An 18,063-nucleotide genomic window follows, 5' to 3' on the forward strand; every position below is an offset into this window, starting at 1 on the left:
AAAGTAAATGGCATTAAAGCAAAACAAATAAATAAATAATCCTCATTTAATACTTACTAACCCAAGTGTAAGCTGCATCAGAAATCATTCTGGACTAGGTTCTAAGGTGGCTACAATATCCTTACTATGTCATCTGCAGACAGGGTAATCTTGCTCTCCAGATTCAGAATATCTGACACAAACAACCTAGATGGACTGCAATCTGCACACAGTTTTGCAATACTCAACCAGTTATGTTTTGAGAGCCTCACAATTGCCAGTTTTGATTTCAGGTCAGTCAGTCAGTTTCTTCTCTCTCTCTTACAATTCTAGGCACAACTTCAAACTCTAGACATGTGACATTTGCAAGATTACCTCTGTCTACCTTACCCAGTCAGTGAATCCGATCACGATGGATTGACAAAATATGTGTTGTGTGCAGCCATACTGTTCTCATTACCTAAAAAAATGATCGTTCATGAGCTCCATTCAGTATAAAAGTTCTCAGAATTTTCTTCTACGAGTTTATTGTTAAAAAAATACTAAAAGGTGTGTAAGTGGCCAGCTTTCAAGTCCTCTCTTTATCCAAAGGAAGGACAAGCATCATTCTCATTGCATAGGCTACCCTTTTTCATGAGCACTGAAACCACAGATTGTGTTTTCAGTGAGCATTACTTCACTAAAAAATGTCAAATCACATTTGTTGAGTACCATAACTGTGTACACAAAACCATTCTTTTTTTTTTTTGGGGGGGGGGGGGGCTCCCTGCACTACACTTGTGGAAGGCTGTGTCAGGTAAGTTTCCTTGGTGGGTTACAATGCAGGAATCACCTCAGGAATAGCTTGACCTTTGCTCTTGCCATAAGTGGGGAATTAAGAGCAAGTAGGCACCGATGGCTGACAGGCGATCTTTGATGGAAGAGTAAGCCAATCTTGAATGAAGTATTTTGCAAAGTCATTGTAGGATGGCAGGAACCTGTGATACGAGTCCTGACTGGGTTTGCAGTACCAATAAGAAAATCTTTTCCATTTAACTTTGTAAGATTTTCTTGTAGTGGGTCTCCTGGCTTCCTGTAGCACTTAAACAACCTCCTCAGAGAACAGGTGCCTTTGAGGAATTAGAATCCTATCATCCACACAGTCAGGTGGGTGAGGAAAGATTTGTGTGGAGAAAAACCTTTTTGTTGAGTGATACGGATCCAGTTGCAGAGGTATTTTCCTGTAGTTTCCCTTTGTCAGGTGAAGTAGCAGAGGAAAACAATGTTGTCATGGCCAAAAGGGGGCCAGTAAAAGATTTGGTGCTTCATTTTATGCCATTAGAAGAATTCTTGAAAGTAGGGGTAGTGGAGGGAAGGCATAAAGGAACTTCCCTATCTCCTGGAAAGAGAAGGAGAAGGCAACTGTCCTCCAGGTTGACAGACAAGGTTCAGTGGTGCAGAACTGGGGGAGCTGACGATTGGTTGTTTGGTGACGCAAACAGGTCTACCTGTGATGTCCCCCACTGATGAGTAACTTTCTGGAAGACCTGTCTGTTCAGGGTCCATTTGTGGGGGGGGGGGTTCTTCCAAGCAGCTGCTTAGGGAGTCAGCTTGAAGATTGTCCTGTGACAGAATGTATGCAGTTGTGAGGGTGATGTCCATCTGGATGGCTAAGTTCCATGCCTCTTGTGCTAACCTGTACACCTGTAAAATCTGGTGTCTCCCTGTTTGTTTATGTCAACATGAATGTGGTGTTGTCTGTGTACACTAGGAGTGGCTTGGTTTTCCATAGGTGACAGAAGGTCTGTAGTGCTTGCAGAACAGCCCTCATTTCCATCAAACTGATGTGTTCCTTCAGAAACAGTGGTTGCCATCTCCCCTGTCCCTGGTGTGATCCTGTTCATGCCCCCATGCTTCGTTGAAGGCATCTGTGTGAATTTCTTGAAGAGGAGGATGTAAAGGGAAGTCCTGGGTTGAGAATAACTTGCTCTTTCCACCAAAGTAGCTCCTTTTTGAGGTAAAGGGGGAGACAGATCAGTGTGTATAAGGATTGAGAATGCTGGGACTGCACAGAGCAGGGCTGTAGAAAGAATTTGGACAGGCTCTAAACTTTCTTCGGAGAGACAACGGGATGCATTTTCTATGTTTCTAGTCTGCAACCCTGGAAAACAAGGTCCTGTGTAGGAACCATGTGGGAGTTTTTTGTAGTTGATTTTGAATCGAAGATTTGTCAGGAGTTGGACAGTGAAGTCTAGATGTTCGAGAAGGATGCCTGGGGTGGCAGCATGGAGCAGCAGGTTGTTCAGGTAAGGAAACATTTCAATTCCTTGGATGCAGCAGAATGCCATCACTAGTGCTATTCACTATGTGAATACACTTGATGCTGTGGAAAGATCAAAAGGCAAAGCAGTAAATTGAAAATGCAATAAGCCACAGAAGAAACCTGAGGAACTGGTCTGTTTGAAAGAGAAGTTATTGTATAAGGAAGTTCTCTTTATTTTAAAATATAATACTTTGGTCCCCAAGGGGTTAAACACTGAGTTTAATTGGAAATATTTAGTTAAAAAGAAGTTTCCCCGGATTTACGAAGCCTGTTATAGCATGCAGGAATAGTTTAAGAGCTATTTGCGGCAATATGGCCGATGTGCGATCCAGGAACGAGCTGCCGGGACGTGCACGTGAGCTCTTAAGCTAATCCTGCAAGGACCGAATCCCCTGTATGCAAATTACCCTCATTTTCAGGTGAAAACCATGCAAATGAGGGTAATTTGCGATCCAGGAAGCAGGTAGCTGTCAGTGCAGGATGAGTGCATTCTGCAGAAATGTACTCGGTTAGTAAGAGTATGTTCCTGCAAACTACAAAAAGTACAGTTCTGTACCTACCATAAATGTAGATGTTTGAGTGTATTCACTGTTGCAGTCATTAGTCTTGGGTTATCCTGCTGGCAGGCTACCCGCAGTCGGCCTGAGTTCCAAAGTCTAGGTCCAGCGTCGGTTGCTGTCGCCTCTTCCCTGACGTCAGTGCGCCAGGGGTATAAAAGATGCAGCCGACGCCATTTTCTTCAGTTTTTCTTTCCCCAGATGTCAGGTGCCCCAAATAGGTAGGCTGAAAAATATATATCAAAAAGAAATGCATACACAAAAATAACATTTCCTTCATCTACAAGCAAATACACCAAAAAGGTTGTCTAAGATAGAGAAGTGCAGATAAGGCCCAGCAAAGAGAAGGGGGATGGTGGGTGGGTAACCTGGACTGCAACAGTGAATACACTTGAACATCTACATTTATGGCAGGTACACAACTGTACTATGTTCATCATGTTTCACTGTTGCAGTCACTACTCTTGGGTAGAATCCCAAAGCTGAGGAAGGGTGGCTGGGCTAAATAGGATTAGGAGAGGCTATGAGGCCCTGCAGAACTGCAGTGGTGAAGCCTGCTCTGGACTTAAGAGTAGAGAGGCAAGTGGTAGTGCTTTGTAAAGGTGTGCACTGAACTCCAAGTTGCAGCCTCTAAGATTTCTTTGGTTGGTACTCCCCTGAGAAAGGCTGCTGAAGTGGCTGCTGCTGTGGTGGAATGAGGCCTAATGCCCTTAGGCACTGATTTGCCATGTTGAGAATAGCAGAAACGGATGCAATGGCCTATCCATTTAAAAATAGTCTGTTTTGAGATAACCTTTCCTTGTGATCCTGCAGCATATGACACTAGAAGTTGCTCAGTCTTTCTGAAAGCTTTAGTTCTGTCCAAGTAGAAGCATAACTGCCTGTGTATATCCAAAGAATGCAGAATTTTCTCCCCCTTGTTCTGTGGATTTGGATTAAAGGTAGGCAAGTGAATGGTTTGATTGAGGGCCGCACTGGACACCATCTTAGGCATAAATGTAGGGTTTGTCCTCAGAGAAACCCTGTCTGGATGAAAAATGATGAAAGGTTCCACAGTCATGAGTGCTTGTAACTCCGAGATTCGCCTTGCAGAGGTAATGGCTAGGAGCAGTGCTGTTTTCCAGGATAAGAATTTAATATTCACTGTTGATGCTGGCTCGAAAGGAGGCAGTGTGAGTTTTTCCAAAACAAAATTGAGGTCCCAGGCCGGAATTGGTGCTCTCCTTGGAGGCCTAATGTTTTTGGCCCCTCTGAGGTACTGTCTTATTAAAGGGTGAGAAAAGATAGGTGGTTCCGTATTGTAATGTGCAGAAATGGCAGAGGCATGAATCTTAATTGATGAGAAAGAAAGGCCTTTGTTCAGCATCTCAGTCAGGTATTGTAAAATCTGAGGAATGTTTTGTACAGACATGTCAATGCCTTGGCCCTGGTTCCAAGCACAGAATCTCTTCCATTTTTCTGCATAAGACTTTCTGGTACTGGGCCTCCTGCTCTCCAAGATAACATCCATAACTGCTTTTGAAAGGGGAGTGTTCATTATGGCAACATTATCCGCCATGCTGCCAGATTTAAGGTCCTGAGTTGGCTGTGCAGGATTTGATTGTTTTGTTGGGTCAGTAAGTGAGATGTTTGAGGCAATATCCATGCTGGACCTTGAGACAAGCTCTTCAGAATTGGGTACCAGTGCTAGCGTGGCCAGTGTGGTGTAATCAGAATCATTTTTGGCTTCTCTTGTCTGACCTTTAGGAGTACTCTGGGAAGGAGAGGTAGTGGGGAAAAAGCATATACTGTTAGATTTTTCCAGCTGAATGATAGGGCGTCCACTTTCCATGCTTGCTTGTGGTAAGTCCTTGTGCAAAATCTCTGCAATTGACAGTTGTGAGGGGAGGCAAATAGATCTATGTCTGGGCATCCCCATTTCCTTGTTATCATCCTGAAGACTTGTGGATCCAGTTTCCATTCATGGGGATCCATGAGGTTTCTGCTAAGTTCGTCTGCCAGAGTATTTGTTTTTCCTGGCAGGAATTGAGCTTGCAGGTGAAGATGAAAGGCCAATGCTGTGTCCCATAAGGTCATTGCTTATCTGCAGAGGGGGTAGGAATGAGTACCTCCCTGCTTATGTACCACATGACCGTAGTGTTGTCTGTCTTTATTAGTAATTGTCCTGGATGAAGCAGGTCCTTGAAAGCTGTCAGGGCATTCTGAACAGCTAGCATCTCTTTTTGATTGATGTGAAGATGCATCTGTTTTGCAGGCCATGTGCCCTGAATACATTTTCCTGCCATATGGGCCCCCCAGGCATAATCTGATGCATCCGTTGTCAGTGTCTGTCTGGCTGTGGGTAATTTGAATGGCAGACCCTTGTTGTGGTGACAGACTTCTGCCCACCATCGAAACTCCTGTTGTAGGCAGGGAATGAGTGCAATTACTGTCTCCAGGCTGTGGCAATGCTGAGTCCAAACACTTTTCAGATACCATTGTAGTTTCCTCATATGCAGTCTGGCATATGGAATTAGTAGAATGCAGGATGTCATGAAACCCAAGGCCTGCAGGATTTTCCTTGCAGATAAGTGTGCTTTTGTTGCCAATTTCTTGAAGTAAGTAGTCAGTTGTTTTTGCTTGTCTGGCGTGAGATAAGCCATCTGGGCAGTTGTATTTAAGCTTGCACCCAGGAATATTATCTCTTGAGAGGGCACTAGTTTTGATTTCTTTTCATTTACTGTGCACCCTAGGCCAATTAGTAATCTTTTTACAAATGCCAGATGCTTTAGAAGAGTGTCTTTGTTCTCTGCTTGAATTAGACAGTCGTCCAAGCAGGGATAAATTTGAATTCCTTTTTGTCTGCAAAACACAATTACTGGTGCCAGGCATTTTGTAAAGACCCTGTGTGCAGTAAATAAGCCAAAGGGCAGTGCAGAGAAAGTACAGTTTTGTACCTACCATAAATGTAGATGTTCGAGTGCTAATACAGCTGCAGTCATGACAGATGGGTTCTCCTGCCGTCAGGTGGGTCCTCGGTCGGCCGAATTCCAAAGTCTAGGTCCGGCGTCGGTTGTCGTCGCTTTCTTTCCTGACGTCAGTGCGACAGGGGTATATAAGACACAGCCGACGCCATTTTCTTCAGTCTTTCTTGCCCCAGATGTCAGGTGCCCCCAGAAGGAAGGCAATATATATAAAAAAATATATATATATATAATATATAATCATGCATTGCAATATAATCAAAAACCAGTAGTTGCAAGCAAATACACCATAGAAGGATAACCCAATCAAGTTGTAAGATGAGGAGTTAGCCACTAGGTCTGTACCCAGAGGGGAAGGAGGGAGGGAAACCTGGACTGTAGCTGTATTAGCACTCGAACATCTACATTTATGGTAGGTACAAAACTGTACTATGTTCATCGTGCATACAGCTGCAGTCATAACAGATGGGTAGAATCCCAAAGCTACGCACAGGGTGGTAGGCACTAGGTGGAACTGGGAGGAGCCAGAATGCCCTGCAACACAGCAGTGGCAAAGCCTGCTCTAGTTTTGGAGTATAAAGGTAGGTGGTAGTGTTTAGTGAAGGTATGCACAGAACTCCAAGTGGCTGCCTCCAAAATATCTTTGGTAGGGACTCCTCTGAGGAAGGCTGCAGAGGTAGCTGTGGCCCTTGTGGAGTGGGATCTGATGCCTGCAGGTACAGATTTACCATGAAAGGAGTAACAAAACCGTATGCAGTGGCATATCCATTTTGAAATTGTCTGTTTGGAAATTGGCTTCCCTTGAGCTCCTACAGCATAGGACACAAAGAGTTGTTCTGATTTCCTGAAAGGCTTTGTTCTGTCCAAATAGTAACGTAGCTGTCTATGGATGTCTAAGGAATGTAGCAGCCTTTCCCCTTTGTTTTGAGGATTGGGGTAAAAGGTAGGTAAGTGTATGGCCTGATTTAAAGCTACCCTGGATACTACCTTAGGCATAAATGACGGGTTGGTTCGTAGGGAAACCGTGTCCTGATGGAAGATGAGAAAGGGCTGCACAGCCATGAGGGCTTGTAGTTCCGAAACCCTACGAGCTGAGGTAATGGCCAGAAGGAAAGCTGTTTTCCAGGACAAATATTGCAAATCTGTTGAGGCAGCTGGTTCAAAGGGAGGCAATGTTAATTTTTCTAGAATGTAATTAAGATCCCAGGCTGGTATTGGTTGTTTCCTTGGAGGTCTTATATTCTTAGCCCCTCTGAGGAACTGTCTTAAGAGTGGGTGGGAGAATAAGGGTGGATCAGTGTTGTATTCTGCAGAAATGGCTGAGGCATGGATTTTGATGGAGGAAAATGAAAGTCCACTATTCAACAGCTCAGCTAGATACTGTAATATCTGAGGTAAATTCAGTTTTCTAGGATCCTGGCCTTTTTTCTCATTCCAAGCGCAAAACCGTTTCCATTTTGCGGAGTAAGCCTTTCTAGTAGATGGCCTTCTGACCTCCAAAATGACATCCTGCACCTCCTTGGAGAGTAGGGTCTGTTGTGGTGTTAAGGAATTTTCCATGCAGCCAGATTGAGTGTTTTCAGCTGACTGTGGAGAGTTTTGTAGCTGTGCTGAGTCAGTAGAAGAGGCATTAGAGGTAGGGTCCAGGGAGGAGAATGTGTTAGGCTCCTCAGGAGTGGGCACCAGTGTTGTCTTGGCCAGTCTGGAGCGATCAGTATCATCTTCGGTCTGTCTGCTCTTGCTTTCAAGAGCACCTTGGGCAAAAGTGGGAAGGCGTAAACTGTCCGTGCTGCCCAACTGAAAGAAAGGGCGTCCACTCTCCAGGCCTTTGGATGGAATGTCCTTGAGCAGAATTTTGTCAATTGATGATTCCTGTGGGAGGCAAAGAGATCTATGTCTGGCCTGCCCCACGCTTGGATTATCTTTGTAAACACTTGAGGATGCAACTTCCATTCGTGCGGGTCTGTCATATTTCTGCTTAGATTGTCTGCCAGCGTGTTTTCCAAACCTGGCAGGTACTGTGCTTGAAGTTCGATTTGCCAATCCAGAGCCAAGTTCCAAAGTGACATGGCCAGCCTGCACAGGGGGTATGAATGTGTTCCTCCTTGTTTATGTACCACATTACTGTGGTGTTGTTTGTTCTTATCAATAATTGCCCTGGATGCAGGAGGTCCTTGAAAGCTGTAATTGCATTTATCACTGCTAGCATTTCCTTTTGATTGATGTGAAGGTGCTTTTCCTTTTGGGACCATTTGCCCTGAATGCACCTGTCTGTCATGTGTGCCCCCCAGGCGTAGTCTGAGGCGTCTGTTGTGATGACTTGATTTGCTTGAGGCTTGCAGAATGGTAGACCTGTGTTTGTTTGGCATGCTTAGGCCCACCATAGAAATTCCTTTTGCAAACATGGGATTAGTGGTATTATTGTTTCCAAACTGTGGCTGTGTTGAGACCATAGGTTTCTTAGGTACCATTGAAGTTTCCCCATATGCAACTTTGCACATGGGATTAGAAGAATGCAAGATGCCATGAAGCCCAGAGCCTGCAGGATTTTCCTTGCAGTTAGCCTGGTACAATTTGCTAGTATTTTGAAGTACTGAGTTAGTTGCCCCTGTTTTTCTGGCGTAAGATAGGCCATCTGGGTGTTTGTGTCCAAGTTGGCACCCAGGAAAATTATTTTCCGAGATGGTGTTAGCCTGGATTTCTCTTTGTTGACTGTGTATCCCAGAGAATTCAATAACCGTGTTACATAAGCCAGATGTTCCAGAAGTATGTGTTTGCTGTCCGCTTGGATCAGGCAATCGTCCAAATAAGGGTAAATTTGTATCCCTTGAAGTCTGCAGTAGGCAATTACTGATGCCAGGCATTTCGTGAATACTCTGGGCAGTAGATAAGCCAAAGGGCAATGCAGAGAATTGATAGTGGATTGAACCTGCAAGAAATCTGAGGTATCTTCTGCAGTTTTGTCCGATTGGGACATGCAGGTATGCCTCCTTGAGGTCCAATGTTACCAGCCAAGACTCCTTGCCCAGCATGGGAAGAAGCTGCTGTAAGGTGAGCATCTTGAATTTTGGTACGAGTAGAAATGTGTTTAGGATGGATAAGTCCAAAATGGGTCTCCAATCGGTTCCCTTCCTTGGTACCAGGAATAGTCTGGAATAAAAACCTTGACCTTGTTCGTGAGTAGGTACCTCTTGAATAGCTTTCATGTCCATGAGCTTTGAAATTTGTATTTGAGCCTCTGCCCTTTGATTGTGTGGCAAGTTCGGCATGCCTCTCATTTTTGGAAGAGTGTGAAAATGAAATCTGTAGCCTCTGTTTATAATGTCCAGGATCCATTTGTCTGTTGTGATAATATGCCAATTTTTTTAAAATAATGCCAGCTTTCCTCCCAAGGGTGCTGCCAGCTGAGACTTGCTTGGCATGCAAAGGGGAAAGTCATTGGGTTTGTTTCCTGTATTGTTGTGCACTGTCTTCGCCACCTCTTGGTGCTGGAGATTGCCACTGTCTGCCTCTATATGATCCTTGAGATTGTCCTCTGCCCCTTGTGCGCCTGTATCTACCTCTTTGGGGCTTGTCCGTGGCTGGAAAGGACCAGTTTTTTGAAGGCCAATTTCTGCTAAAACGTGGTGGTTGTACCTGTAGAAAAGCTTTGATAGTTTGCATAGATTTAGCTTTTTCTTCCATTTTCCGTAGTATCTCCTCAGCATTAGTACCAAATAATACATCCTTTTGTAAAGGAGCATCTAGTAATTTAGCTTTAACATGATCAGGCAAGGTTTGTTCCCTAAGCCAGGCATGTCTACGAATGACTGATCCTGTAACAGCAGCTCTACTTGAGGCCTCTACAGCATCATAGCCACATTGTAAGGTGTGTTTACCCACTTGTTCTGCACTATGCATCATATCCTGCAACTCCTTCAAATCTGGTTGTTCAGGTTGTGACATTTTATTCCTTAATTGTGATAACAGAAACTGCTGATATTTAAGCATATGGAACTGACAATTTAAGGCCCTCATGGCTAGGGTGGCGAGGTATATACCTTTTTCCCCACCTTTCTAAGGATCTAGACTCTCTTCGGAAGGTAATGGATTCTTAGCAGTAGAGGCCTTCATTCCCTTGGGGCCTTGAGAAATGGTTTCAGGGTCAGCATTATGGCTTTTGTAAAGAAATTGGTGTGAGTTAGGAACTCTGTAGTACCTATCAGGCTTGACTGGGGCAGGAGGCAGGAATCCGGATTAAGGCAAGCCTCCAAGTAAACATCATCAAGTATGTCCAAGACAGGAGGTATCGCCAGAGGTCTGTGCTGAGGTAGCAAAAGAAATTCCCTAAGTCTTTTCTTGGAATCTGAAAAATCTTGGCCTTCCCAATGGAAGTGTTCCCTCAAGGTATGCAAGGTTTCCCCGAAAGAAAAATCCTCTGGGGGAGATACAGAAGGAATGGACTGCTCTGCATCAGATTCTTCAAAAGGGGAGTACGAGTGTTCCTCTTCATCAGAATGTTCTGAAATAATGGAGCCCTGGTCAGAAGAGGGAGAATCTTCCTCCACTCTGGGTCTCTTGTCTGGAGGGGGTTGGGAACCCCTGATAAAGAGTAATTAAATCCTCAGCCATTTTGAGCATCTGCTTTTTAGGCATGGGACCTGGAGATGGGCCCTGTGCAACAGGCCTCTTGGGATGCATGGCTGATTTGGACTTAGTAAAGGCCTTTATGGAAAAGGAAGATGAGGGTCTGAAGACACCATGGGTGGAAGTGGACCTGTCCACATTAAGAGGCTCAACACTCACAGTGGCTTCGGTAGCTGTAGTCAGGGTATGGGCCGAGGTACCTGCGGTCTCGGTTACAGAAGACACCACCAGAGAAGTGTCGCCGGTAGTCAGGGGCTGCGTGGGCCTCGCTGAGAACCGGACCACGTGTAGCGGTTTTGGCATGGTGTCGGTGGAGACCGCGGACCTCGTGTCGGTCTTTGTCCTGCGTTTTTGGACAAAACGGTAGTCGGAGTCTCCGACGACATTTTATAATCAAAAGCTTTACCAAAAAAGTGCTGGGCAAACTCCTCCCGATGCTTAATAGTGCATTTATTGAAAGTAGCACAAAAGCGACAGCCCGAGACGTCGTGGTCTGGGCCTAAACAAGGTATACAGAGGGAATGGAAATCCTTATGCGGTATTTGCTTCCCACAAGAAATACAATTGTTAACTTTGTCTGACATCGGTCTGAGGCAAGAAAAGTTTCCCCAACGGGGTACTTAGCTTTAAAGAAGACTTTGGTTTCCAAATTTTCGTAATTTCAGGAGCTGGCCGACCGGCACTTGCGAACTGCTTCTGCTTTGGGCACCGCGCGGCAAAAAAGAATGAAGAAAATGGCGTCGGCTGTGTCTTATATACCCCTGTTGCACTGATGTCAGGAAAGAAAGCGACGACAACTGACGCCGGACCTAGACTTTGGAATTCGGCCGACCGAGGACCCGCCTGACAGCAGGAGAACCCATCTGTTATGACTGCAGCTGTATGCACGATGAGCATTTGGTAATGCATTGAGCCAGCTATGAATCTGAGGTATCTTCTGCAAGACTGTCTGATTGGGACATGCAGGTATGCCTCTTTTAGGTCCAAAGTTACTAGCCAAGCCCTTTTGCCCAGCATGGGCAGTAGCTGCTGAAGAGTCAACATCTTGAATTTTGGAACTTCCAGAAACGTATTTAGTATAGAAAGGTCCAGAAATGGTCTCCAGGTTTTGTCCTTTCTGGGCACTAGAAAAAGTCTGGAGTAAAATCCTTATCCCTGCTCTTGTTGTGGTACTTGCTGAATGGCCCTCATGTCCATGAGGGCTGTAATTTGTTTTTGTGCCTCTGCCCATTGATTGTGTGGCAGGTCTGGCATGCCCTTTGATCTTGGTAGGGTGTGGAAATGGAACCTGTAGCCTTGGGACACTATGTTGAGTACCCATTTGTCTTTGGTAACCATTTGCCAATTTGATGAAAAAAGTGCTAGTTTTCCCCCTAAGGGGGCTGTCAAAAGGAAACTGCTTGGAACTGGAAGAGGAAAGTCATTGGGACTGTTTCCTGTAAGGTTGTGATTTGTCCTCTCCGCATTTGGAGGTAGGAGCACCCCATTGTTTAGGCCTGTATGAGCCTTGGGGCTGAGATCTGCCTCTAGGATGCCTTATCTGCCTCTTTGTGGTCTGTCTGAGACTGAAAAGGACCAATTTTTAGAAGGCCAGTTCCTGCTAAACCTGGGTGGCTGTACCTGTAAGAAATCCTTGACTGTCTGCATGGATTTTGCTTTATCCTCCATTTTTTTTTTTAACACCTCTTCTGCTTTAGTACCAAACAAAGTATCATGCTGTAATGGTGCATCTAATAATTTTGCTTTAACATGATCAGGCAGATTTTGTTCCTTTAACCAAGCATGCCTTCTAATAACAGAACCTGTAACAGCGGCCCTGCAAGAGGCCTCCAGTGAATCATAACCACATTGCAAAGTATGCTTTCCCACTTGTTCAGTTGCATGCAATAAATCCTGCAATTCCTTGTTCTCAGAACATTCAGTATTTGTCAACATTTTCTGTTTAAGTAGTGACAGTAAATATTGCTGATATTTAAGCATATGAAATTGACAATTTAAAGCCCTTACAGCCAGGGTGGCAGAAGTGTATACTTTTTCCCCCCATCTGTCTAGAGCCCTAGAAGCCCTATCAAAGAGGACAGGATTTTTCGCAGTAGCAGCCTTAACCCCCTTGGGACCGTGAGATATAGTTTCTGGGTCAGCAGCGGGGTTTTTATATAGGAATTTATGAGAATCTGGGACCCTGTAGTATCTGTCTGGCTTAGCAGGTGCAGGGGGTAAAGAGTCAGGGGATAGTCCGGACTCTGAAAATACATCATCTACAATGTCTAAAACAGGAGGAATGGCAATGGGTCTATGCTGAAGAAGAAGCAGGAAGTCTCTGAGCCTTTTCTTAGACTCAGAATAATCTTGGCTCTCCCAGTAGAAATGCTCCTTCATAGTATGTGATGTTTCCCCAAAGGAATAGTCCTCAGGAGGAGAGGCTGAAGGAATGGATTCTTCAGCATCAGAATCCTCATAGGGAAGCATGGAAAAATCCTGTTCAGAAGAGGAATCAGAGGAAATAGATACTTGATCAAACGAGTCATACTCTGTCTCTTGCCTAGGCCTCTTATCAGGAGGGGGATGGGAGCCCCTGATCAAAGTAATTAGGTCTTCGGCCATTTTGAGCATCTGTTTTTTAGGCATGGAAGTCTGAGTAGGAGAATGCTGTACTTGTTTCTTTGTCTTTAGAGGTGCTTTAGTCTTTGTCTTTGAAGCTGAGGATGGCTTAATATATATAGTTGTGCAGGTCTGAAGACACCCTCAGAAGCCGATGCCTGCTCAGAGGCTCCGGACCCATCTGAGGGATTGATTTCTGAGTGTCCAATACCTTGAGTTTCCAGAGGCCCAGTCTCCACGTGGGAGTCGGAAGTGGCCTGTGGCTCTGAGGTAGCGGGCGCCAGGGGCTGCGAAAGCACCTCACTGAGAACCGGCGACTGGCCTAGAAGAGGCTTCGTCGTCGGTTTTGGACCTCGGATGCCTATCCTTGTCCTTGCATTTTTTGTAAACTCCAGTTGTCGGCTATTCCGCCAGCATTATATAATTAAATCTTCGGCCAAAGTAATGAAATGCAAAATCGAACCGACGCTTGATAGTGCATTGGTTGAATCTAGCGCAAAACCGACAGCTAGCAACGTTATGATCAGGGCCTAGGCAAGAAATACAGTAAGAGTGAAAATCGTTATGAGGTATTTGCTTCCCACAAGAAATACAATTGTTAACTTTTTCTGACATCGGACTGGAGCAAGAAAAAAGTTTCCCCAACGGGGTACTTAGCTTTAATGAAGACTTCGGTTCTGAAATTCAGCTTTGAAAATCTCAGGAGTCGGCCGACCAGCACGTGTGAACTGCTTTTGCTTCGGGCACCACGCGGCAAGAAAGACTGAAGAAAATGGCGTCGGCTGCATCTTTCATATCCCTGGCACACTGACGTCAGGGAAGAGGCAACAGCAACCGACGCCGGACCTAGACTTTGGAACTCAGGCCGACTGTGGGTAGCCTGCCAGCAGGATAACCCAAGAGTAATGACTGCAACAGTGAAACACGATGAACATCGGAGCAATGACAGCTCCAAATATAGGCTGCATATCATTGATGAAGCATGGCAATGGCCGAGTAAAAGGCCACTGACAATGCAAAATGTGTAAAAAATATATAAAAAAACAACTTTTAAATTCCTTTTGCCGATCTTGCCTGTTTAAGCATAGGGCAATGGTGTGCAAACGGGATTGGGGGAAAAATAATAAAATAAACCTAAAATAAGCATTCCAACCAAAAGCAGTATTCAGCCATGCAAGTCAATGGCAGGCATAAGACAACCTGGCCAGTGAGTAATGGTTGCTAAGGGGGGAGGCCCAGTGTGGGACATGTAACTATGCATTAGCAGGCAATCCTATGCAAATGAGGGGAAGGATAGTGAATCCCAGATTTCCCCAGGTTGTGAGGCAGGTCCCAAGAGTGTAAGAGTAGAAATAGCTGGGTGCAAGACTAGGAGATGGGTGACATCATGGGCGGGTGTGTCAGGCATACTGTAAGCGGATTGGAGCCCTGTGGCTCGGGACTGCTCCTAGCATAGCACAGCTAAGCTAGAGGTGTGTCCAAAACTGCCTAACACTCCTTACAAAGTGTAAGCGGGTGTGCGAGCTGCGCACCGGGTTTCACAGGAAGAAATAGGAAGTTAAACCAGGAAATAGCAGCTCTGTGCACATATGAGCACTCTGTCTGCGCGACGTGCACACAGGCTTAAACAGGGAGGCATTGGGAAGGGAATCAAGGAGAACTAGCTAAGCTGCTAGGTGAAATGCATCAGAATCAGCCAATTACACAGGCAACAGACCAGCCCAGCCCAGAACACCACTATAAACCAAGCAAACACCTACGCCCGTGTTTTTTCCACACTCTACACCTCTGATGTATACAAGCGGGGAAATTTTAAAAACAAACCTACAAAATCAGAAGGGCTGCAGCAGGCAACATTGAACAACGTGCAAGAGGCTGAGGGTGGTGAGGATGTCAATGCTGCCAAACAACCCACAGTGAGGAGACAGAAAAGAGTGTACAGACCCAGGGTAACCTACCAAGGGCTACATGAGCTGGAGATAGTGGAGTGCTAAAGGGTGGACACAGACCTCCTACAGCAAACCTTTGAGCTGTGCAGGCCACACCTGACACACCACACTGGCCGAGGGGAACCCATCCCACTGGATACCAAGGTATGTGTAGGCCTAGGTATACTAGCCACAGGTACCTCACAAACCACAACTGGGGATAACATGGGCATCTCAGAGGCATCAGCATCCAGAGTATTCCACCAGTTCCTGGATGCCATGTCAGCACATGCCAGTGAGCACGTATATTTACGTGAGGTGTTGACCCACAATATGCATCTCTTCCACCAAATAGTTAACTACCCTGGGGTAGTGGGTGCTATAGACAGCACGCACATATGCATCAAAGCACCACCCGGTGAGCAGGGTAGGGCCTACATCAACCACAGGGGCATCCTCTCCATCAACTGCCAGGTTGAATGTGATGCCCAGGGCATTATACTGAATGCGTGTGCTGGCTGCCTTGGAAGCTATGACGATTCACACATATGGCAACTGACGCAGCTCTACCACAGATTTGCCGATGTGGACATCCCCTACGGTCACCTGGTGGGGGATGCTGGGTACCCACTAGAGCCATGGCTGATGACACCCATCAGAAACGCACACACACCTGAACAACAATGCTATAATGAGGCACATGCACAGGCCAGACATATAATACAGCATGTGTTTGGGATGCTCAGGTCATGGTTCCGGTGTCTGGACACATCCGGTGGAGCCCTGCAGTATTCACCAGCTACATGTATCCAAATCGTTATGGCATGTGCTATGCTACACAATATGATCCTGTGGAAATAGCTGCAGCAGGAACAGCATGGGGCAGGGCCACACAGCCCCCCACCAATGCCAAGGCCTGTACAGGAACAGAGTGACTCGGAGGAGGAACAACCTGAGCCTGCCCCAGTAGGCAGAAGGGGGCATGCCCATTATGCCCTGGCCTTGGCAAAGAGGCAATGCATAGCATATGCAATGACACAGTAGGGGCCCAGGGAATGACACCTCTCTCTGACTCGCACAGACAGTAAAAGGGATGCCAAACATGACACTACCTGTGCCCAACCATGTACAGGGAGTGTACTATGTGCATCTGACATAGGCAGCCCTCCAGCACCATCCTCAAGTCTGGCACACCCTCAAGGTAAGTCAATCAACCTACCAGTTGCCAAATGGAGTAGAATGTGTTTTTACCTGTATCCATGGTATGGATGTGAACATGCAAGGGAACTGGGTGGCCGGATGTCAAGGCAGCAGACAGCAGACACCCATAGTGTCATCATGAGATCTGTAACACATACTGGAGTCACCAGAGTAGCCAGTACTACACATGGCAACAAAACCCACTGCAGGAAATGGCCTGAGTAACATGAGTGTCCATAAGAGCCACACGTGCCAGTCAGGAAGAATCACATACCCAACAACAGTCTCAGCCAGCAGGACAGGTGAAGACTAGCACAAACAAATGCTGTACTATGGCCTCTGAATGTGCCCTATGGGTAACCCCTCCCCCAGGCCTACACAGACAGACCGCAGCAGGCCAGGCAGTCAGATGTAAGTTGTGAAGGCTAGGAAGTCAGAAACTAATATGTAGGTAAACAAAGCTAGGATCTGTAGTACACTGGTAAGCCTCTAGACAGCAGGATAGGTAAGACTACAGACTGAAATGGAGTGCCTGATATACCAGTACAGTCCTAGCAAATGTGTACAAGTGTCAGGTGCGCCCCCCCCCCACATCCAATGTACACTTAGAGTAACAGTTAGGTGTGCCCCCCCCACTCCTGTGTAGAACAGTAGAAATAGTCAGGTGCCCCCCCCGCTATGCAGAAATGTAGCAACAGTCAGTGACAAATGACCAATGGATACCCTGCAGATACAGCATGCTATCTGTTGGTGTACAACATAAAGGTCAGTACCGCAGTACAAACTACCTGGACGTGATCCACACATGCAACACAGATGGCCATACTGGGCATGCTCACACACTTAGAGGAATGAAGGCAATGTCAGTCAACAACATACTGAGGTCATACTGAGCATGCTCACACACAAAGGAATGAAGGCAATGTCAGTCAACAACAAACTGAGAGGTCATACTGGGCATGGTCACACACAGAGGAATGAAGGCAATGTCAGTCAACAACATACTGAGAGGTCATACTGGGCATGCTCACACACAAACACATGAAGGCCATGTCTGCAAACACCAGTGGACCAGACAAATCTGGATGTTGCAGCTCTCAGTGCGGACACGTCAGTACGCACCACTCCTGCCTTGCACAGTGGATAGGAATACAGACATGTATGTAAGGACAACACACTATAATAAGCCACAGGTACACGGGCATAGATGTGTGGAAGAGGGTGACCGTGACAAGGAGCCATGCAGGCCTGTCCCAACCGGCACACAGCCAAAGGTCCCCCAACACATGAGGTACGGATGTAACCCACTGCGGATACTAGCCACCAGTACCTGTCAGCATAACAGACTATGTGATGCACGTGCCAGCTGTGCAACAAGACTGTACAAGGAAGTAGCCATCTAGTAGCTGTATACATGCACATGTGACATATGACCACGTGTGCCCGCATGTGGCATGTCAACCCCTACATGAATGGGGTATGGCCCATGCACACACTGCCCTCCCCATAGAAGTAGTATGATAAGCCTGCTGAGGTCATCCAATGTGAATTACACCTTTGGGAGAGCTATAGCTCAGTAATAGGCATGGCGCGTACCATAACTGCGTACTGTTGTAGTGACAGAGTAGTTGGGGTAGTAGTACTAACCCCAGACCTGTCAATTGTGTGAGCGTGTGTTTGTATGCGTACCTGTCTGTCTCTGAATGTGTAGAGAGAAATGCTTGTTAGGCTACTCACACTGTACAATACATATACTCTACTTTGGCAAAGCTGCTGATGTCACTCACCTAGCAATACACCTTTGGGAAAGTGATAGCCCAGTAATCGCCGTAGCATGTTCTGTAACTGCATACTGCTGCAGTGTGATATACTAGTTAGGTAGGTGTTCGAACCCCAGACCTGGCAAC

General features: G+C 46.0%; 1 protein-coding gene across 2 annotated transcripts in view; it reads right to left on the bottom strand.

The window, feature by feature from the left end:
• CTNNBL1 (catenin beta like 1) overlaps positions 1-18,063 on the bottom strand; it is a 2,650,525-nt gene that overhangs the window by 611,010 nt on the left and 2,021,452 nt on the right. The window lies entirely within an intron of this gene.

Source organism: Protopterus annectens, chromosome 12.part0 (genome assembly GCF_019279795.1).
Source record: "Protopterus annectens isolate FY-2018-M chromosome 12.part0, PAN1.0, whole genome shotgun sequence".
Lineage (NCBI taxonomy): Eukaryota > Metazoa > Chordata > Ceratodontiformes > Protopteridae > Protopterus > Protopterus annectens.